This window comes from Heliangelus exortis, chromosome 8 (assembly GCF_036169615.1).
Source record: "Heliangelus exortis chromosome 8, bHelExo1.hap1, whole genome shotgun sequence".
NCBI classification, from domain to species: Eukaryota; Metazoa; Chordata; class Aves; order Apodiformes; family Trochilidae; genus Heliangelus; species Heliangelus exortis.
In genome coordinates, this window is record NC_092429.1 from 18,084,781 (window position 1) to 18,109,222 (window position 24,442).

The 24,442-nt window shown below is 39.7% G+C and overlaps 1 long non-coding RNA gene across 1 annotated transcript in view; it reads right to left on the reverse strand.

Moving 5' to 3' along the window:
• Window positions 1-5,810: 5,810 nt before the first annotated feature.
• LOC139798751 (uncharacterized) overlaps window positions 5,811-24,442 on the reverse strand; it is a 41,024-nt gene continuing 22,392 nt past the window's right edge. Inside the window, exon 2 of the long non-coding RNA XR_011726957.1 lies at window positions 5,811-5,913. This is a non-coding gene — a long non-coding RNA (uncharacterized lncRNA). The remainder of the gene's footprint in view (window positions 5,914-24,442) is intronic.

Consider the following 24,442-nt stretch of genomic DNA (forward strand, 5'->3'; position numbering starts at 1 on the left):
TATAAATTTCATAATTGAGAGTGGCTCATCTACAACCATCCTACAGTTTGCATCTATTTACTCCTTCTCTTCTCCAGATTTCTGACTCACCTTCTCTCATCCCTGGTTTTCTGCGGGATTTTTATTTGCAACCCTCCTCCTCCCCACCCACCCAGACACTTGCTGCACTCACTCTCTGAATCGTTCCCCACCACCTGCACTGCACCCTCCTGCAGCCTGCTGAAAGGGACCCTGTGCCTGGCAACATCCATCTTGAGTCCACACTGAGCCCTCACCTTCTGCCTGTGGCTCTCATTGGTCTTTGGGGGGTTAAAACAAGTGTCCATGGGAATGGAGCAGCAGGAAGGGGAATGTGTGGGCTCACCCTGGCTCTGACGGGATGAGGAAGAGCAGGGATCCTGTTCCCTCAGAGAGAGAACACTTTGTGAGAAATGGCCTGGGGAAAACCACTGCTGAAGGGTTAGGCATGAGGAGCTCATCAGCACCCATGAGCTCTGATCCTTGCACAGTGATGTGTAAAGGGTGGCAGCAGGTGTGGCCCTGTGTTACTCGCAGGGCCAGGAGACTGAAGTGGTAGCTGTGACAATGTGAATGCTGGGTATCTGCTTGGAGCTGCAGCAACCATAAAGAATTTGAAAAAAAAAAATAATCAAATTTGGAAAGAAGTGACCTTGATCCTTTTAAACTCAATGGAAGCAAATGTGCTTGAATTTACTAGGAAAAGCACTACTGGAAATTCTGTGTAAATATAAGCGCATGAAAGCCAAGGGAGGTAAAGTTTTCTCTTAATTAGGATGATTAAAAGAAAATCAGGCCAAAAATGCCAGCAACAGCCGAAGTACCACAGCTCCTTTGCTGTCACAGGAGGAGATTTACTAATGGGGTGAGACACCCTGTCCCTTTTCTCTCCTCCAGTGCCCAGGCTGCCCTGCATGCATGAAATGTCTGCACTCCAGGCTGTGCTATCCAGCTGGGGCTGTACAGTCCCTCATACACAGCACTGTTGATACAGCCAGTGGGATAAGATTCCCCTCCCTCTTCCCCCCCCCCCCAGATTTCGGTTTGACAAAGGGTTATGGTCTTCTGATGGCACAGAGATGCAGCTCACCCAACAAGTCCAGCTTCCTTAGAACTCATTGAGAGATTCTGGAGCTTTCCAGCTCTCTGAATCAGGTCTCTAGGGGGTTGTTTTTTGTATTAAATCAAGGCCACAAGGTTAAAGCTACATGAATAGAGGGGACAAGCCCCCTTATTCTGCGTAGGCCCCTAAAATCATATTGACTGTCAAAAAATTGTTTTTTTTTTCTGGGGAGAGAGGTAGGGGAGGGAGAAACAGAACACATTTTAGGGCCACTCTAGAGCCCATTATGTGGGTTGTGGCCATTTAGTCTTCAATAAAAATGAATGCTTAGCACAGCAACCCCAGCAGCCACCCGTGAGATAAATGGCTCATCAGTATAAGTGGATGTTCACTGAAGGAAGTTGCACAAACACACGTAGACCTTTTACAGTGCTGCACAAAAAAACTATCTTGCTTGAAGCCTTGTTTTCCCAGGAAGGGTACAAGAGTAGTTTGCCAGTTTTTGCTGCCTCTGATGCCCACTTGCTCCTGGAAACTGCTGTTCTCCGAGTGGTGCCAGACTGGGAACAGTGGCATCGGGATGGGCACTGGACATGGCCCTGCTGCCTGTGCTGCTGCCTTGCTGCCCATGGCTAAAACAGGGTATTTGGAAACCTTTCCTGTTAATGCTTGTCACAGACTCCCTTCATGCATATCAAGACACTGTTTTCCTGAAATCTAATGCCTGGCATGTATGTTCTTGACATGTACCCTTTTGTATTAATCAGTTTACTCTTTCAGAAAGATGCAAACTATTTTGCAATGTCTCTCTGCCTGGGGAATTCTTGGGAGTGTCCAACAAAATCTTCTGTGGCTTTTTATTCACTTGCCCCAGGAGCGTGTTGGGGTCACTGACAGTAAGCAGGTTTGGATTTGAAATGCAACTGGATCAACCTCCTGAAAAGAGGATGCTTCTGTTTGTAAAATATGAAACAAAATATTCATTAAGGAAGTATTAGATTAGTCACAGATTAATTACAATTGTCAAGTATTATTCTTCTGTAATAAGAGTGAATTCTTCACTCAAGATTCACAGCAAAGTAACATTATTTTTCAAATAGAAGTAATTTAAGTTGAAGTAAGACCTTCTATTACCACCATCTGTACAAGTAAATTACTTTCAGCATAATTAAATATGCATATCTGGGCTGTGTACTGTACTGATGAACCACGTTTTATGGATGCAATATGCTTATAAATCCCTTAGGTATTAAAGATGAAGAATCCATGGCATTTTGCATTCATAAAACCATGAATAAGAAAAAAAAAATCATTATTTTCTGTTGCATAATTTTGAGGGATATATTTTTATTAACTTTTCCAGGTTAATTAATATTTTTGCCAAATAGCAAATATGATCACCATATTTATTAGTCTGACATTTCGCAGGGACTTAAAGCTCTGTAAGAAATTTCAGTGTTCTATGTGTCTGAATTTATGATCATGACACAGTCACTTATCTTCTGCAGGTTCCCAGGAAGCAGAGCAGTGCAGTGAAACTGAAATCATTATGTTGACTGAATTCCTTACCTCTGGACTCACCCCGCCATGAAATAGCACTGCTTATCCAGTTGGGATTCATGGTCACAGCCCTTCATGGGATCATCAGGGTTTATAGTCCATAACAAATACAAACACAGAAAGGAACAGTAACAGTATGATACATCTGACCTAATATCCCACCTTGCAAGATCAGAATAGTGACTGGCTGCATGTTTTCTGTTGAGCAGACGAATGGGAGAATCTCACAGGAAAGAGAAGCCATGTCTCAAAACTTCACTGTTGGTGTGGTTTTCAGTGTCTAAAAGGCATCTTTATGCTTGCAATAAAGCAATCATTCATGGTTTGTGTAAAACAGTGTGTAGGGGAGCTTAGGAAGGTTTCTGGGAGCATTTGAACACTGCAGAAACATTTGGTTAAGGAAATATCTGAAGTCAGTTTTGAAGACCACTTCAGAAGAAGTCTGAAATCTTGGCAGGTCATTCCTTCCAAAGCAGCAAATAGATCCACATGCCACCATAATGCAAGAGCAAACTCAAGCATGAAAACACACAGTCAGCAAGTCAACCACTCTGGGCTGCTCAAGTTGACTGATCCTTAGATATTTTACATCAATGTAACATTTCTTATGAAACACACGAAGATTCCCTGACATCAAAGGACTTAGTCTACCTACAGCACTATCACAGTTATCTGCCCGGATTAATTGCAGAAAGATGGCAATCGAATTAGGAGGATACATCAATTCCTTCTCAAAGGTAAAGTAAGAAATTCTGATCTGTAATACAGGCAAAGAGGAAACTATGAGGGCTTGGTTTCTCTGCTCTAAGCCCTCTGCTAACGTGTGAACTAGCAGATTGTGTTACCCATTTATGACCTGTTTATGTGTATTTAGATCATACTTTATGATAGATTGAGGTGGATATTTACATAGCCAAGAGGAAAAGTAATATAAATATGTAACAGTTAACAATCCAGAAGGCATGAATTTTGAACAACATAATTTCTAATCCAATATAAGGTAGTAGTTTGCTGAAAGATTCAGTTGCACCTTGTCTAATCATGCATATATTATGTTGTCTTTCTGAATGGGCTTTCTTAATTTTGGGGTCTCTCTTCTTTTGGTGTCTTGTCACCTTTGTCTTCCCCTTGTTCCTGAACCCCAAGTCCTTCCCAGCCTCCAGAAAACAAAAGTGGCAATTTGGGTGTGGATGTATTGGGTGAAGCCTTGAATGGCTTTTGGTGTTATCTGTGTGGGGTTGCTCCTAGGAGGGCTGTATATAAGAGACTTTCGTAGGACTCCCTAGAAGACCTGATTTTCAGATCAAGGTTTGACCTGTAATAGACAATATATGCAATGATACTTACTGCTTTCAGGCAGCAAAGCACAGGTTGGAATTTAAGAGATCCCTATAACAACAGCCCTAGGACAGGAAAAATGCAAAAGAAACTGCTTGGAAAAATTCAAATGTTGATCTCTCTTCAGCTTCTCAGCATTCGCATGTTTGTGACTGCTTTTTGATGCTAAAGTCCAGCTTTATGCTAAAACATACCCATATTCATCATTATTAGTGTTACGTAGCACATAATAAATTGGGAATGGACTGTCCAGTGTGATGAAAATACTGATAGGAAAAATACATTAAAATCCTCATGCCTTCCTGTGTCACAGTGTCTTGTATTCAGGATATCTCCAGTCCCCACAGCAGCTGGAGCATTATTTTCCATACCCTTTCCCTCCCCATTTAGCTTCTAGGTATTTAGACAAAATTGAGTAAAGAAGCCTTTACCTGAGAACCTTTCTACTGGTTGCCATGCTTTTAAAGCTTTAAAAGCTTTTGCTGAAAAGGTACCTATTTTCTTATCATTTTTTTTTTTTTCTCTCCAGAAAAAGGGCATCATTTCAAGTTCTTTTTGGCAGCTGTATTTCATCGTGATACATTATGTCAGGGCACATCAGTCACATGAAGATTTTATGGGAAAAAATATACCCTTTTTAGATGTCCCTCTCTGCACCCCCCTTCAAAACACGGTATTTTTTCAAGAAACTCTTCAACTATCAACAGCATTGTGATACTTGAAACATTGTGGGTGTAATGGCTTCTTCTTACTCAATTATATAAATGCTATTTAAAGAAGGAATATAGAAGTAATGTGGAAATTTATTCATTCTAAAAAACATATTTGACCGTTTTCACCTTTTACTGATGTTTACTTTTCAGCATTGTGGAAGGGCTTCTTTTCTTTGTAGCCAAGCTAATCCTGGGCTGTTCCTTATTTTACCATAAAATGAGATCATTTCTGAATTCAGATGAAAATGAGGTACCTTGATGAAAGTGGGCTTCGGGTGTCACACACTAAGCATTGTACATTTCTATTTGCTCTGATCCTCCAGCACACATAAGATTTCACCTCTTCACCTTTGAACAAGATTGCACTAACTTTGATCTTTTCAGTTTTGTTCGACTCTAGGGAAGGAGCTGCTACTTGAAACATGTTATCATTTAGATGTTCAGAGATTCTTCTTTTTTTAAAAAAAAAAAAACAACTGAGGGGAATAAAAAAAAATGAAAGCATGAACTAAAAGCTGAAGATTTTTAACTTGAGCATCAGCTTTTGGGACTAGTGGGTTATGATTTAACATCAAAAGCTGCCTCTATATGTAAAACAAAACAAAATATAGATTTTAATAGCACACAGGATTAGTAAATAGAAATTTTGCTTCATATAAGCATTTTTTCCACAGCAGTGGTGCAGCTATCCTTTCTGAGGTCAAAGCATAAGCTTTCTGCTATTTCTTTGCTTCTGGCCTAAGCCTGTTATTTGAGCCTCTGTACTGTGATACTAATTCATGATACTGACAGTTAATCTATTTTTATAACTGTTATTATCTGAGCAAAGTAACAAACTAGGTTCTTCATTTTCTCTTCAAGTCTGAGAACATGTAGCAGTGGGAGCAAAGTTAAAAGTATGATATTTTCAAGATCTCACATTGTTTAGCAATATTATAATGATTATCACCATGTGCCAGTGTGGTAGTGTTTTGCTGTTATTTTGGTATTATTTTTGTGGTGGTTGTCACGGTTTAACACTGGCCCAGCAATTAAACCGAGTAACAGACGCTCTCTATTAATCTCTCTCTCCTCCCTGATAAAGAAAGGAGAGAGAATAAGGGAGAGAGACTTATGGGTTGGAAACTAAACTACACAACTTTAATGAAACAGTAATGATAAATAGGAAAAATTACTAAATATATACAAATATACAGGAAAATGGATACCACGTTCCTCCCCCTCCTCCCCAATAACTCTCACGTCACCACCGAGGCTGCAGGGCAGCCCTGGGAAAGTCCAGGCTGGACTCCTGGAGTCGGCAGCAGTCGGGAGCTGGAGGCAGGAACACACAGATACGGGCTGGCAGGGATCAGGACCACAGGCAGAGGAACAGACGGAATCCTTCCAGGATGCCAAAGCAAACAGGGACAGGTGAAGGGGAAGCAGAAAGGGCAGGAAGAGCAGGAAGGGGTTTGACCCTTGTGATTCCTTAAATTTATACTGAGTATGACATGTATGGGATGGAATAATCTATCTGGTCAATTCTGGCATCTATCTTGTCTATTCCTTCCAAGAGGAGGGTTTCAGGTGGGACCTCCTTACTCCTTCTGGAGGGTGAAAGTTTTCCACAGAGCTGAGCAGTGTCCTTGGCTCTGCACACCAGTCTCTAGCAGTAACTATAAACATTGAGTGTTATCAGTCCTAGAAGCAGACACTGTCTGAGAAACTTGCTGTTAATTTCAGCAAGTGCAGCTACTTACAAAAGACTTAGCTAAAAGCAAAAGTACAAGACAGAAAATCACCCTTATCCTGGCCCAAACCAGGACAGTGGGTTTTTTTGTTTTTTTGTTTTTTGCTATTACAAGACAAATTTGCACCCATATACCAAAAAAATTTAAATCATAGGGCCCTATTTCAAACTTCCCTTTCTGTTCTGAGAAACAACACGGTTGCACGGTCCTAGGAAGTCTCTTCAGAATACTTATATTAACAATTGCTGAAAAATACATTTCTGTCCATTGGTTTATTTTTCTTCTTTCCTAGTTTACTCTGACTTGCATTGTTTCATCCTTGTCTTCTCTGCTGAAACTGCAGTTGTCCAGGGATGCTTGTAGTAAGTAGCTCTTTGTATCCACTCTCTGCTTTATTTTGAGGGGTTTTTTTTTATACAATGCTGCAAACAGGGACAGTTTCCCCTTTTGGACTGTGCTTCTTGTTGAATTCACTTCCATTAACAAGCTGTTGGAAGCAAGTTAATTCCACATTAATTTAGTCTCACATCTGATTCTTCCTGCCTATTCTAAGGGTTGCTTAGACAACAGATCTCTTAAATGGTATCTTATAAAAGGTCTGAAGTCCTCTCCCCTAGACAAATGTAACTATGATTATTAATTTGGAAGAATGATTTATGTGACACTAAAATATTGGCAATGAAATAAAGTAAAAGATGTTGTTGGCATACTCTATGTGTTTAAAATCATTGAGAGAGAGAATCTGTGTAGAGATTCTTGAGGCTGTTACAAGGACCAAGGAATACATTACTATTCATCAGCTACCTATCCACTCTCCCTTTTCTTCTCCGTTTTCTAGGTGTCAGGCTGTCATGGAATCAGGGACCTCAAATCATGTTTCATTCTCTAGTATCCCTGAAAACATTTATTTACACATTGAAATTATTGTTTTTATGCACTCTGATATTTGCCAACACACTCCTTCTTAGGAGCCTTTGATCTCTTGTGGACTTCAGCTTCACTGAAACTTTGGTTTGCTACTTTTCCTAACTCCATTAAGCCTAATTTTTTTAAGCTAATCAAATAAGTTATTTTGAAAAGTAATTGATTTGGGGAGAAAATATGACACATTGTAAGAGCTGAACCTCTTTGTGTTGCCCAGGTACCCAATACTGCTGTGTGTGGCCAAAAATTATCCGTGAGTGAGACACAGGCTATTGCTTGCAGATTTTTCAGAGCCAAGAAAATCCTTCCATACCTCAGTGTCCATAGCCAGTGTTCCAGGCTGTCTGTGTATAGGAGCAAATTGTCTCTAATGTCCTTCTCTAGGAATTTTGCACCCCCAGGAAGCACTGACATCCCCAAGGCACTCAAGGCACAAATACTGGTGACAAAGTCATGGGTTTATGGGGTTTTGAAGTAAATGTTTCCATTCAGGTTTAATTCTACTATACTTAAATGCTATTAATCTTTATTTCCATTTTCCTAATTTTTCTAGGAAAAGCACAAAACCAAATTTGGAGTCTTCAAGACAAAGATTACTCATTGCAGAAGAACACTGAATTTCTTAAGTAATACATTATAATTTTAATTTTCCTGAGCATATACAAGAAGGCCTGGCATGGCATGGCATGGCATGGCATAGTCTGTCGGACAGTACCTATCTTAAAGGCACTATTATCTAGATATTATTTTTTTTAGAGTAGCTTGTAGTTTAAAGCTGTCCTTGTTGGACTGAGGAAGTAAAATTCACACTTGTTAGGCTCTTATTTCATCCTCTTTCTCCTAGACTCACCCTTTTGGCCCCGCTAACTTTCATGTCCATAATGAACTCCATTTAGCTTCCCTGCAGCAGGACCTTGCCTTTGTTATTCACTGACCCAGCAGCTCGAAACCGCATAAGAGAGCAGTTTTGCTTTTTTTTTTTTTTTTTTTTTCTGGATTTTCTCTACTTCCTTCATAAGTTGTAACTTCTAAGAAACTGCAGAACAAATAAGTATAAAAGATCAGGAAGATATCATGAAAAAAATAGGGTTTAAAAAATGTCTCGTTCATTCTACTCAGTTCTCCACTAGGTGCCAACTACAGACTAACAGCTAAAGTCTTAAGGACTTAATGAGATTAGGTCTTTGGCAACTGATTGCATGATACTGTCTTTCCATGCAGCAATGCCAGTCTTTTTTTTTCTTTTTTCTTCTTTTCAGTAACCATGTATAACTTCTCATGGAGATTAGCTGGGAACTGGTAGCAGAAAACTCATTTAAAACCACTGGATATGACTTCCCCTTGGCCCAAGTCACAGCGTAACAGCCACCTCCTCCTTCTCCAGCCCTACTGTGAGTCAAAGACATTTTCTGGGCTGTAACTTTCCTGTGCCAAATGACCTCGAGCTGCTTCCCATCACCCCTTTTTTGCTCACCTCAGCATGCACATCCCTTGCTCTTTGTAAATGCAACTGCATGTTCACCTTAGCAGTGTTCCCTTTTCTCAACAGCTAGAGGTACTGGTTCCTTCTCAGGCACTGAGACTCACATATTTTAGTTCATAGATGCCTACAGTAATTTTCCATGCTCTTGATTGTGGGGAGTTTCTCGACCTTAAAAAAAAAAACAAACAAAAAACCAACCAAGTTGATGTGTCAGATACATAGTATTAAGTTACTGGTATATTTTCAGGGGTATTTCCTTTCTGTCCATGCTTCACAGTGCAGGCAAATCAGGTGAAGAAGTACTGAAGGAGTAGGAACTTTTCATATTTACTTTGCTGGGGTGTAAATGGCTGCCAGATTTGTGAAGTGGGGGACAATCAGCCCATTGTGACAGAGCACCAACACAATGCAGTCAGGAGAGCTGGGCTGGGTGGTTGCCTCCCTACTAATTGGGAAACTGAAATGCTAGTGGACCTTGTGATCTACTTTGAGTCAGGTGAAGTTTGTCAGACCACTGGAAACCATCAGTGCATTCCATGGAAGCTTTGTGAGGTTCCCTAGGATCCTGCAGAGACAGCCACTGTGTTTGGTTACATGAAGAATCTCTTCTGGGAAACAGAAATCTGGTGGAGCAGTGGAGAGAGGTGTGGGGATGGCAGCAATGTCAGAGGGCTGGTGAGGTGCAGGGATACCTTCTAGGCCAGAGTCATCACCCATTGCTTTTTCTTCATTAAACACCATGGAAATATTCCTGTGAAACAAACAGAGCTGCTTACTATATGCAAAGGATCACCTCCCCTGTCTTCAGTCTCCTCTTAAAGGGCTGCATCAGCTTTTCCCAGTACTGAGCACTAGGTTAGATTCAAGCACAAGCTGAAAATAACAGGGTGTAAGATGGGGAGAATGCAATACTGAGTGCTGTGCCATTTCTAGCCAGTGTAGTGAACCCAGTCCCTCCATTCAGCAAGGTAGGCTAGCGTGCACATCACTTAAAAGCCTGCCCTGCTAAAATATAGGGGTCTACTTATATGTATAAATACATGTGTATGCTAAAGTGCCCTGCTGAGCTGAGGCCAGGATGCTCAGCACTGTGCAGGCTAAGTCCTTCCAGATAGCTCCAAAGATAAAATGTAAGGAAAGCAACAGTCACAGTTATCTTAACACAATCCAGCTTTTACAAGGATACTTTTGATAATTAGGTATTTTGTGTGCTGTGGCAAGATGTGAATTATAAAACTACTGCTAATAATGTAGTTCAATCGGGCTAGCCTTGAAATTAGACCCCTAGCAGAGAGGTTGCACTGTGTAATGGCCATACAGTGCCATTTGTTTCAACACATTTAGCAGTTCAGAATGGTAGTTTTTTGTTAAACACCAGATGTTCTAGTGACCTGAGTGCTGACTTTAAAAGAAGACACAATAGAATAGTATGTCAAGGTCAATAGCACAAATTAATCTGTATTATCATGCTGTCATATTGTACCACATGCCCTACATGAGCAAGATCACTGGCTGGTGCATTCCTTAAATGCAACTGTATGGGGTATTTCAGCATAGAGGTTTCAAGCTTCCCAAACACTCAAATGTCCCTGAAAGAAATCTGATTCTTGCTTTCAGAGTTTAAATTGTAAATATCCTTACAGAAGGTGAGGTTGTGTAGGAATGTGTATTCTTGCAGAACCAGAGAGAAACGCAGCAGCACTGTGGAAAGTATATCTGTTAATTGTAAATTCTGCATTTAAAGTCTTTAGTTTAGAAAAGTAATCTGGATAGCTTGGTTGTCTGCATTTTCCTCTTGTTTTAAAAATGTAATAGGGCACAAATGAACAATAATTTACAAACACTTGAAGTAACAGTTTAGCTGAAATAGATGCTTTTTTTTCCATGAGTCCTGTGTAGTCCTCCTCTTCCCTGCCCTGTGACTTCTAAGCTATTGCTGGAAGATGGCAGGATGTCAATGCCCCCAAAATTGAACCTGTGATTTGTTTTTCTTTGATTTATGGGCTTGTAGTCAATAAACTTTATAATGGAAAGTATCAGACTGAGCAATCAATCAAAGATAAGCAGATTCTTGTCCTTTAAAAGCATTTCACCCCTGCAAGCAAGGGCCTCATTCATCTTTCACAGCCACTCCTGCAGCTTTCAGCTGAGAAAGGACTCGCTGCTGACTACAGCCTCTTCTGCTGGAAAGTCCCCTATTGCATCTGAGCTGAGATTTTTAAAATTCATTGCAGCAGTATGCTTCCCTTCCATGCTATTTGCTATCTTTAAAAGGGCAGATTGTTTGCATGTTGTTACTCCAGGTAAATCTCCTTGTTGTGTAGAGAGGAAAAGGCTGCTCTTTCAAACCATCAGAGGCATGAACTGTTGTTTTGCAGAAACAGTATTAATTTTCTTTGTTATTTTACAAAACAAAACATAAAAAGGATTCCCATTTGTTCTTTTTAGTGGTATCTGAATTTCCCTTTGAGAAAGGCAAATGTTACCCTGCATGTTTTGCTTCTCTGAAGCACAGATGGTGTGCATATGCAGATTGGTGATTTTCTAATCAATACAGTGACACTTGGGAATATATGTAAGTATTGTAATAATGCATTAGTCAGGAGTGATGTTGTAACACACTGAGATCATACACATAAATCTAAGACACCATGTCTAGACACCCCAGGGAAGATGGCATGCCATGGGTTAGAGCAAGCATTAAGGAAGTGCAATATTTCAAATATGATGGGAAAATAATGCAATTTGCAGACTTTAATAAAACCATTGGGGAATTAATTTCACTAAGGGTACACTCTCTCCCAAAACATCCATGTTCCTACGTTTGCTTCATGGATAATCAGAACGAGAGACGCTTTACCTGCTATCTCAGGCATAAACACAGTATGATATCTGTGAATTGTGTTGCATCTTTAATGTGCTGAATATGAAAATAATCCCTTTATAGGTAGTGCTTTAGTAGTATAAAACTGCATTATGCAAACAATGTGCAGACAGCATAAACCTTGGAGATTCAGAGTTTGAGGAGCTTATAAATTAATCTCGTAAGTGTTGATTTGAGCATGCTCAGGGAGTGTGCTCAGCTGTAAAGCTTGACCAAGCTAACCTTCTCATTTTTAATTATTAGCATTCTGATGATCAAATATTAGATAAAGATGTGCAATTTATGACTCTTTCACGTGTGTAAGTTTCCTTTCTCTGAAAAGATATTTTTTTAAAAGAATCTTAGCTCCCTTTGGCTCCTTTTGGTTATTTTCTTGTCTCTGTATAGTTCTTGGCATATAATCTTAATCAGCCAACATCCTTTTAAATTTTTGCCAGCTGGTAACTATTCACTAGCAAGTTACTTGCAGTACCATGCCAGGAATGTTGTGATAAAATGTCAATTTAATTGTGGCCAAGGATGACAATCATAACTATTTCTAAGTGAGAAACTGGAATGGAATACATAACACAATAGTACTTTTTACTTTCTGCCAGTGCTAGAACTCAGTAGGTTCCTGTAACGATAACCCTCACAGACAAATCCCCACTAAAAAGTTGGCTGCACTAGTAGCTCCATCAGCCTCATCATCTCTTGTCACCTGAATAAAATAGAGATAATAGAAAATAATAGAAATATAATAGAAAATAATACAATTAATAGAAAATCTTTAATATATCTGAACATTTTCAATTAAAATATAATCAAGTCAAATGTTAGGTGTAGTCAATCCTGTTAATTCTGCTGCTATAATAATTATTGAATGAGGGAGCTCAGGTTTTGCTAATAGTGATAGTGGTTTATATCCTGACTAACTGGACTCTCATTTAGAAAATAAGAGGTGCACATGTTGGTGTGGAGTAAAACCAAGCATTTCAGTGACATAAGTGATAGTTTAAAATGCACAGGGAGTTCTTGGGAAAGGGGGGTTGTCAGAGGTGGGACCATGGCAGATGCACTGTGAAGCCTCTCTGCAGCTGGGCTTGTGGATAGAATCATAGAACCAACATGTTGACAAAGACCTTCAAAATCATCAAGTCCAAACATCAGTTCTGCACCACTGTAACCACTAAGCCATCTTCTGAAGCCTCATATCTACCTGTTTTTTGAACAGCTCCAGGGATAGTGACTCCACCACCTCCTTCAGCAGCCAGTTTCAATGCTTTACCACTCTTTTGATGATGAAATTTTTCCTAATATCCAATCTGAACCTCCACTGGTGCAACTTGTACCTGTTTCCTCTTGTCCCACCCCCTCCTTCAGAAAACTTTAAAAACTTTACTCTTAAACTCTTCTCATTTCAAGGTTAGGTTTCATCTTCTAGGACCTTCAGGAAATCTTAATGGGTCTCGGGGCTTGTGTGGGTATAGAAATATCTCTGCAAAATAGTAATAATGAACGGCTTTGCTGAATCTCCATGAAGATTTCTTCCCACTGAGCATCTTTCAGGGCCTTTGCCCTAAGGGCTCTGCTACTAGACCCATGTTCTCTTCCCATCTAGCTAGTGCTACTCAACTATTTATTATTATTATTGTTATTATTGCTATTATTATTATTGTTATTGTTATTTATTTATTATATAATTGTTTGCAAAGTCCTCCATTATAACTGTGGAGTGTAGCACATTAGTGATCATCCTTTAGCCTTCTAACCCTTTAATCTCTTTAATTCTCAAGAGCTGTTTTCTAGTTTCCTCCTCTTTTCTTTGTTTTCTGTTAATTTGATGCTTAGTCTGTTGAATTTCTGGTGTTTCTATCAGCACCTTGGTTTTACTAATGCCATTTCCTGTGAAGGAAATGCATCACACTCAGACTCAATAAGTCTACTCCTCAGTATTTTCTAGAATAGGAAACAAATCCTGGATTCTTCTTTCCTATGGAACTAGCTGTAGTTTAATTTTAGCATTTCTCCCTGTTAGATGGATCTTTGCTGTATCTCTTGGTATGTGTGGAGAGCTTCCACACAGCAGCTCTGGTTGTTTATAACTCCTGGCTGCATCCCCCCACTCCTGTCCCTCAGCGGAGCCCTCACACTCCTCCTCGCCCTCATGGAGATCTGCAGCAGAGGAGACGGGGTGAGGAAGCTTGACTTACTTTCTCTACTAGTTACATATCTATGTGTGTTTGGATCAAAACCCTCCAGACACCCTTCTCTAGCTAAGAGGATGTACACCATGGCACTGCCATTGGAATGGGCTCAGCAGAGGCTGAGCCATGCTCGGGGACAGGGTGTGATGGAGGCAGGAGGCTCTCGTTTCCTCCTTGCTGCAGCCCCCCTGCCCAGGAGCATGCAGCCCTTCCCAGACTGCTGGAGACAATCATTAAAGCTGCTCATAAAGAATAACTTGTCCTCCTGCAGAAATATCAGATGCTAGACAGAGCACTTTGACCTTGCTTGACCTCTCACTGTGCTCTTTGACTAATTAGATGAATGGGAGTTTTATTGGTGGTTCTCGACCCTGGTCTTTTACATGACAGTTCTGTGTATCTTAGCAGCCTAATGCCTTACATTTTGTAAATCAATATAGGTTTATCTATTTTTAAAAAACTAGAAATGTTTTTTAGACCTACTATCACATGTTATAAATAATATTGATTTTGTTTAGCCTGAAAAACTTTAATTCTAAATTGGCTCACCTTGTTAGTGAAATATAGTTCTTGGGTAAGTCCTGGCGTGATTATCAGGCCTCACACTACTTTTATCCCCTGAGGGATATGCAGACTACATGTCAATAAGTTGACAATGGGATCTCTGTGTATGAACCACATCTAAATTCTCACTTTATGGAAATTTTTCAGACTGGGATTTAACTGATGAACACATGAAATCAGTTTTAGCACACTGCATGGCCTCATTTTACCTCAGATAATGCAGGTGCTATGGGACAGTGATGGGAATGCACAATATTAGGGAAGCCTTAGAGTCATGTGAATTGCATTGGCTAGGCTAAAAAGGTAAAAATTGATTTTATGTTTACATTTTGAATATACACTCTTCCTGACCATTATTTCCTTTCCATCCTTCCATTCTGGAAGTACAAACAGTTCAACATTTGTGATGTTCTGAAATGAAGATTTTAAGACAATATAAGAAATAATTATATTCAAGGTTGGGGTCATTTGTCCATCTGCTGCCCATTGTGTTTGACACAATGAATATTATACTGCATGTACAACTAGAAAAGACCAGTACAGTGACTTTCCTTCCAGGTTCTTCAGACACTTGTAAAAGCACTTTTGAGCAGAACTTCTGCAGCCTGTTTACATTTCTTTACCATGTGTTAGAGACTTCTGTACCAGTATTTTTTCAGTTTTCATTCTGAACACACGTGTGGTGTAAGTAATCCAGTTTTCAAAACCTAGTCCAATGAGACAGGACTTTTAAATCCATTTCTCATTAACAAACTCTATGATAAGATTCTTCTACAAGCCTTTGGATCATACAGTAAATAAATACCCTTTAAATTTGTTTACACATAAGACACAAAATCCTGACTTGATTATTCTCCCATAGCAAATGTTTGACACTTTAAGTACCAGATGGATTATCTGAAGATTGACTCTACTCCATTCATATACAAATTCAGTGACAGCGAATATCAAGGTTTACTTTTTATGTTAGCCTTAGTCCAGTGCAGCTAAAAAAATAATTCTTAGGTTTCCCTGTTGAACTTCTGAGATATCAGTTTGGGTATTATTGCAACTAGCTTTTTAATTTTTACTGTTATTTGCCTTTCTCAGTTAATGAAGACAAAATGTCAGATTGCTCAATTACATTTTATGCATGAAGAAAATAGGAACTACAAGAAGGTCAGTCTGTGAAGTTTTAAGGAAGCAGCACAGAGAAGCTAAACAATTTTCATTCCTAGCTCCAGAAATTAAGGTACAGTATTGTTTTCCTAAAATACAGTATCATCTTGCAGCTCTAAAAATTACGGTGGGAAAAGCACATAAGCCTATTTTGTATAGAAACTAAGCAGAAAGTATCCATGTCCTCTTGTCAAAGGGATGCCCATAAAAATTTGTGCTAGGCGTCTAAACGCGGAGGTAAGTAATAAGCAGGTATTGACTCCTATTGAGATCAGCACCGAGATTTGTTGACCCAAAGAGGTTACAATTGACTGAAGAGTGGAGCAGTAAATCTTGTTATTGAACAAAAAGCAAAAGTCAATATATGTATTATTATAAGCATTTTTCTTTTGGGAGAGATAATAAGGGTGGAGTGGTTTAAGACTTTAGATTTATTTGGCAATGATAGCATACAGCTTCTATTATGTAGTCAAAGGATAAAGAATGCCTGAGGTTTTGGGTTTTTTTCATTTTTAAAAATTTACTTAATTTTAATACAGCTTCAGCAATCATGCCAAAGCATTATAGCTTGCACCACCTTTCACATCATGAACCCTGATTCTTATTGTTTTATAACTCAGCTATAAAGATTATTTTCAGATGGAAATATGGCCTGCAAGCTCTTTGCCTTACAATCATTTTTTCCCCAGAAGGCTGAAAGGAATAAAGAAGATCTATTGAACTATTTATTGAGTTTCAGAGGAGCATTGAATATTGAATATTATTTTCTGCATAAAGCAAGAATTTACTTGATCATAAAGGTGGAGACTGCAAATGTTCTTCCAGTGCTTTCAAACACTTGCTAATATTAATCCATGCCTTGTACTGTAAACAAGTTGGTTTATGATTCTTATATTTTATTTGATTCCATTATGTTCTGGTCAGTGCATTATATTTTAGGTTATTGCTTGGGGGAAAAAAGAGGTTACAGGGCACAGAAGAAAACAGAAATCCATCAAGCTGAAGATATTAAGGGTATTAATTAAAATCACATACATACCATAGTGAGAGTGACTGTGAAGAAATAAATGTTGAATTAGTACTTTTAACATTTATATCTGCTAGTATTCTGCTGTCAGTAGAAATGATCTTTCAGTATCTCCAAAATTCTCTAACAAAAATAATTTTTTATTTTCCATTGCAGAAACCATCTGCCTCCTGCCTTCCTTCACAAGACTCTTAAATTTGTTCAGGATTCAGCAACTTGTTCTAATTTAGGACACTCGCTGAATCTCTTTAGCAGCACAGACTACAATAAATACATCAAATGCATGTTCTGCTCTTTGCTCTGGCTTGCTGTGGAAATTTAAAAACAAACTCTGGCTTGTAGTCATTATCTCGGAGAAATTTTTTGACCAGGTCCCAGTGCAGATGAAGGCTGCTCAAAGCTTGATGGTGGATCCTGTGTCTGTGGCACATTGCCTGGATGGTGACAAGCATTACTCCATTGGCAAAATGGCACTTTTTGTGGCTAGAGTGATGAAGCTTCCTTTTGTGGAAGGCAGAGAGGAATAATCATCCCATCCAAAGCCTGGGTCCAAGCTCTGTTCTGCTCCCTGGTAAAGTCCTTTCTGGTGGTGGTACTTTGATTCAGTTGCCTCTTGCTCTTACACTTTAGTGGCATTGCTTGCAATGGCATTCAGAGCTATGAATGACTCTACTGTTGCCAACAGCTGGGACCTTCTCTTGGTTTTGTTTCTGTTTATCTCTCCTGCAGCACTGAGGAAGGAGCATAGGAATAATTTGGAGTTTCTTCTTCATTCTCCTGGTAACAGACCTTTTCCTCCTTGGATAAGTTTGCTCCCTGACTCTGCATAACCTCAAAAGCAGCATTGTCGTGGAAATCATCTACTCTTCTGTCAGGCCCTGGCATCTTGAAAAGGTCCTTGGGAACTGTATCTTCCATAGCAGTATTTCCAAATTCATTGCAAAAAAAGTGGCTTATTTTGAATTGAATACAATTTCTCTATTTATTCATGCTTTGGTCTGGAAACATAGGAGGGAAAGGCAATTGTCTCATCCTCCATTTTGTCCCATAGGAAATACGCATGAACACAAACCCTTTTTCTCTGATGAAAATGGTGAGACCTGGAGGCAAAAATATGCAAAATATCATAGCTATTTTTTTCTCTGTAGTGTTGAGTGATCATTGGTGCTTATGGTGTATCAACAGTGCATCTGGCTGGGGATGCTGGTCTTGGCAGACATTGCAGTGGCTTTGCTCCCAAACATAAATGAGAAGCTTGTCTTGTACTCTTACCTGATATTGACATGTAGACTAGGACACATTTCCTCATTTCACAGTAAATGTGTAAATTACTCTGAGTTTGGCCAGAGAAGATTGCTATGAAGAAGCCTGGCTTATAGTATTTTGGGCTTCAACTGTAGTCAGCAAAACTATTGGAATTTAAAGATACCTGCCAGGAGCTGAAAGGGGTCTACAAGAAAGCTGAGAAGGAATTTTTCACAAGGGTGTGTAGTGATAGGACAAGGGGTAATGGTTTTAAACTGGAAGAGGGTAGATTTATGTTAGATATTGGGAAGAAGTTTGTTAGTGTAAGGCTGGTGAGACATTCCTGCAACATTCCTGCCCATGGCAGGGGGTTGGAACTAAATGATCTTTAACATCCTTTCCAACACAAAACATTCTGTGATGCTATGAATGTCCCACTATCTAATTCTTCCCGTTCCCCTCAAGCTAATGTATTTCAAGGTTGTCAGATAAAATATGTGAAAGGATAATTTACTTTCCAAAATAAGCATCTGCCTGGGACCACACTAGGTTTTCGGAAACCACAGCGTCCAACCATGTTTTGCCCACCTTATTCCAGTTGCTGTCTGTTCACTGTGATGAGTTGAAAGCAGTTGCCATTATTTCCAAGCTACTACAAGGACTGTTGATAAAATTTTCTAGAGCTACAAAGGACCCAAAAACCTGCTGAAACTTCATTCATTTCTGCTTATGAGACAGTTCCCAGCCTCCTCTCTGGATATGCATGCTGTTTAATGGCACACACATTAGTATGTCTGCTTGTTGGTACCAGTGTGATAATGGTAGCAGTTGCTGATACAGGTCATTAGAGTTTAGTAGGATCAGGTCTGAGGATTTCAAATGAACCTTTCAAGTACTGAGCTTCAGCACTGTCAGTTTCCGGGCTGTGTTTTCCTGGAGACAAGAGATTTTTTAAAATTCTGGCTTTATGTATTTGGTTTTTTTTAGAAAATCACCTGCTTTTTAGTGTATGAACTGTCTAAATTGTTTTTTGTCTGCTGGTCTTCATTTAAAATGAGCTTATAGCAAGTGAACAATAAGCTGGATTTGTGAAGTAAAAGGTTAAATCTACTTAAGAAGAGATCCTTTTTCTGAAGCTTGGGCAGGCCAGCTCTGCTCCTTCTGGATGACATATACCTTTTTGAGTGGTATAGAATTTTGGCACAGTATTACTACACAATAAAAAAATATTTATTGAACTGCTATACACTGGGCTGAATGTCCCATTGGAAAATGATATCTTTTCTAGTTTGAAAACAGTATTTCTGCATTCATTTTCCCATAAGTACAACACTACCTACTTTGGTTGTAATGAACTGGGTTTTTTTACAATACAAGGTAAAAAGGTGTCAGAATAGTTCCATGTAGATACATAATGTGGCTTTTAGAAGAAATACACTAGGATGGTTTATGTGGGTTTTATTAGTGTTCACAAAGATAACCAGATTGTGATGGTTTTGATCAAAATTCACTGATTTTCCAGTGTTAAAAAGTTACTCTGCTTAATCTAGAGATGTGCTGCCCTCACCATTGGTTGCCACAGTGGGATTAATATTAGAATGATGTCAGTCCAGACAAACCTAAACTGGTGAAGTAACTTACTTTTTTGAAATAGAGGTGGGCAGAGTGGGTTTGGGGATGGCAATCTTTCCAACATCATAATGCTTGTAAGCTCAAAGGATGTTTTTATTATTGTCAGTGGGGAATGCTTGAAAAACAAGAAGTTGAAGAGCAAAAATGTGGTTCTAGCTCATGCTTGCTGTTGCTGGGGGAGTCTGTGCTTTGTTTTCTTTCAAGAAAGCGTTGTGTGCACCGGTGCTACTACCCAAAACTGTACATAACACCCTGAATTGTCTCCCTTTCAGTCTGGCCTGGCCACCTCTACTGAAGAAGTGTTTGGTGACTTTCATTTCTGCCTTTGTGGCTTGACTTGCAAGAGTGTGAATGTGTGCTTGTTGCCCTTGGCATGTGTTTTCTGGAATTGCTTTTGGTTAGTACAAGGAGAAAGACTAATAATGTTCTATTCAAACAAGTACACTAGTCAGGCCAGATTGTTGTCTTTTCTTTCCTCCCACACTTGCAGCCTTGTTGTATTTAGTAGCACATTTCAGGGCTTTTCTCTCTCATCTCCTTGTCACTCAGAAGTATTTAAAAAGAGGATTTAAAACAGCTATGTTTTGTGCTTAATCCTTGATCCCTTTTGCCTCCCGCTCAAGCTTGCTTTTTCACTGGAAATAGTAACCTAAGTCCACATTTTACTGCTCCAGTTTATAGTAATTTTGTCTTATGCCTTTGGAGTGTAAATGATTGCTCAATACAGACATTCAAATTAAAGAGAAGTTGCCAATGGAAACGGGTGACTCATACAATGAGAGAGGGCAAATAAAAAGGTGCCTGTGTATAATAATCAGAAGATAGATATTGACTTTTGTTGGGGTCAGGATCACAATTTATTAACCCAAGAGGTAAATACTGACTGAAACTTTGGCCAGCTTCTTGTGCTTTTTTTTTTTTTTTTTTTTTTTTCCTTTTCCTTTTAGCCCAGGAAAGACTGCAGAGGGTTTACTAAATAACTCCATCTGCTTGCACAGTGGGATGGAGACTTTTCCATTTTGTCTTCAGTTTTATTCTTGTCTTTTGTTCTGGCTCTCCCAAGGGCAAAAAAGTGTATAGCATATTTTAGAGTAATATTTAAAATCACGCTAATTTCTGTTTCTTTGTCATCGATTCTGCTCTTCACAAGCCAGAATCCTTCTCCAGAAAGACATTTTGCTTCTGAAGGCTCCTTCCAACAATCTCAGCCCCAGCCTGTCTGTCTACATTTTAACTCCTGCCCTTGCCATCTCCTTCTCTGATGTCTCAGAGCCTATTTATTTTGGTCTAAAAACAACAGAGTACTGCAGCAGCCCTAAGAAAATTGCCCTTGTAAACAGTGACTCCTTGTGCCACTGAAATCCTGTTCACTCTCCAGAAAGGGCTTTTCAACTGAATTATTTGCCAGTTGCAGAGAGCCTTTTAGCCTTTTGGCTGAAATGAGCATCTCAAACTGCTATTTTGTTATCCTACTTGGAAAACCAGACTTCACCAGGTTTCCTTCATCTTTGACTGTTTCATCCTTCCAAGGGGCTGCATTGTAGTCTCCATGCTCAGGCACTGGTAAATATTCAGTTGACACAGGAAGGCAAGTTCCTTAGCACAACCTCCTTCCTCAACTCTTCTGAGAGAGTGCTAAAAGATATACTTTTGATTTCTGAGGCATTTATGACCCTAGCCTGAGCAGGGTGTTTGCCTGCTTTAAATGCAGCCACTGTTTATCTGCTGGTTTTGTTCTCCCTAGTAGTTTATGTGGTGACAGCTAACATGGTTGGCACTTTGTAGGAGGGACCAGTCCCTGCCCCAGGAGCTGCCTGGGGACAAGGGGGTACCAGCTGCCACCTTGCAGCCACTGCCACCACAACCCTGCAAAGCTTGTGGTCTGTGGCTCTGCTGTGTTCTAGTCCAAGGAGGATGGTGCAGTGAGATTCAATGGGGATTTTTGCTCTTTCAGGCTTATTTCTAGATTTGCTTCTATTCTGTCCTCCCTGTCCCCCTCCTTCTCTTTCGTCAGTCTTGTATTTTTTTCAGATAACCTATTGCTTCTTTCTAAGTATTCTCCTTGTTCACTGGCTTGTGTCTGTGCTCCCACATCCTCCTCAGAGGAAGGTTTTTTCACTCAGAGTTTGATTTCTGTGGGGCAATGCCAGCAGGGATAGTATTTCTGTGCATTGTTAGATATTACAAAATAACTCCGGTGAGTTTTTAGCAGGTCAGGGATGCTTAGTGAGATCTGGAAACTTGCTTTCAAAGCACTTTCTGAACCTGCTGAAAAAATCAATCTGTGAATAAGGAACTGCAAAGCATTGCCATCAAATTGTTACATAGGAAAGCAAAGTCTTAAATCAAACTTTTTTGTCCATGTATTTTCAAGAATATCTTGCAGAACCCTTAGAATGAACCCAGAGATCCCTGGGCATCCCTGGACCTCAGACTGGAAACCACAGCCACCAAGCAGTTTAATGCTCTGTGAGGTCTAGGATGATCTTTCCTGCTGAAACCCACATTATGACTTTTCTGAGCAGAAAACACCCTAACCCAAATGCTGTCAGAGTCTGATTTAAACACTGTTTTAAATAACTGTTGAGTTTGAGACTGAAGTGCAGAGACTCCTAGTCTGTTTGGCACACCTCTAAGCTGACCGCCTTGTGTCTGGCATAACGCAGCCTGCATGACCTGATCCAGAGACACCCATTACCTCTACAGAAGAGACCCATAAAACACTTTTGGGCTCAGACCAAAGTAAAAGGGCCAGAGGAAATGAGTTTAAAAGCCCAAGCACATCTCCCAGTGGACATAACAGTCCACATCACAGAATTTATATACATAAATTGAAGTAATTGGCAACTTTAGGAAGCAGAGCAAAGAACTAAGTGGAGCTACTTTAGCCAATTATTTATGTCCACCCTTTGCCTCAGATGCTTCTGTGAGGAAAGTCTTGTCCTTTTGCTTGTTCAAATCATTACTGCAAGAGCTAAAATACTCTGTTTTCTGCTCTAAATGAGAATCACACAGTCTCTATTTAACAAGAACATTTGATGTATTTTAAAATTTAAATTATTTGTCTCCCTTTATTTCCCAACGCCCAGATGAAGACTCTTTCCCTCCCCAGTCTCTGCCACCTCAGGTGCCCTCTAACTATTTCGTATGAAAGGTCATGGTCTCACAGTACTGACTACTTGCAGAGTTCAATTGTCTCTTTTGTAGGATAAAACCATTCCCCATCTTCACAGCCAGGGATGTCCCCTGGCAGCAAAACAAATGTGGTTAGTTACGTGTGGCATGAACCTCAGCTGCACTGGGAGCTGAGCTCTGGATAACATGTAATGGTAACGTCTCTAGAATTACAAGGTTAACCCATCAGCCCCTCTCAAGAAATTTAAATATGACTTGTTTTATTCTGCTAGAGAAAATCTATTCAGGTTTCTACTTTCTAGCAAGGTCCAGCACCCCTCACTCCCCTATTCCTTAGTAGGATGAATGGCATACAAAGAGGTTAAAGAGACCACAAGTGTCATGCCATAAATCACTGGCTCAGCTTAGATGGAAGCCCAAAAGGCTCCTGATCATCTGGTGTACACTGACTCTTTCTGCTACAGTCAACAGAGATCTGACAGCAGCAGATTTGTCCCAGGAGCTTCTGAATTCCCACTTTAGATTTATTTAACTGTTATTTCAGATACCATGTTCTCTCCTGACAGTGGGGGAGTTTTTATTAATATGCTCTTAATATTTTTAAGCTTCATCTTCACAGGATATCTATGCTTCTCCCCTGCTCACAAATATTATGTGATTATAAAAATACAACAGCTATTTTTTTTTTAATTTAGATTTAGATTTTGCCCTAAGAAAATACTGATGTGCCCTGTATATTTTTACTGCCAGATCATGATTTACTAACTCCATTTTGGGGGTTAAAGAGAAAGTGACCTTGCTCCATATTAATATTTAAAGATTACCTTGCACATGAAATCAGATGCTGACACAAGTCTCACAGGACTAAGAGGTTTTTAATCTTTTGAAGCAGCAGTGCCACAGTAAAATACATTCAAAATAGAGCATATAACAAATATCCCACTAGCAGGCATCAGAGACTACAAATTTCAGTCCATGCAATATGGTCCACAGATACAAATTTTTTCTCAAAGGGAAATTACAATGCCAGGAAGGCCCATGCTTGACATCATAGCAAAGGCCAGTGGCAGCATCTTGGACATTGCAGTAAAAAGTTTGCCATCATGTCCTAAATACAGGAGCCCTATAGTGCCCTATTCAAAGCAATATAGAGATTTTACTCTTTCAGAAATGTGAAATTTTACTTATATTTCTGTACAAATACAATTTAGAACAGTTTAGGTGTAGCAGATGGAACCTTCCTTGGGGCACGGCCCTTCGATGTCAAGCAGGTGATCTTGGGGTGCACAAACAGTGCTCTGATCTTGCTGCCTTTAGACCTGGCTGGCCTTGGTCGGTGCTTGTGCTCCGGGTTCAGCTGACCTCGCTCCTCTGGGCATGCACTCTGAGGCTCAGCTTTTATTGGTTTCCCAATCCTGCTCATGTGCAGTTGGGGTAGGCCTTAATTGGGCACAGGTGGGCTTGGCACAAACTCACGCCTCCCACCTCGTAATTAGCCACACCTGATTGCCTCATTGCCTCATTTCACTACATTTAGGAACCATGTGCTTTTTGTTTATGCAACTGCACAAACCTAAAATATTAACATCTGCATCTCTTTTAATACTGCCAGTTAGAAAGAAAACAAGAATGATTTTAAGAAGAAAGAGGAACAGCTAATGTTTAACATAAATTACTGTTTTAGGATTCTTTTTAGAACTTACTGTTTACTTAAACAAACAAACAAAGGGCAACCCAAGCTTAGCCTATCGTCCTTTTTAACTCATTTCTTTCTATTAC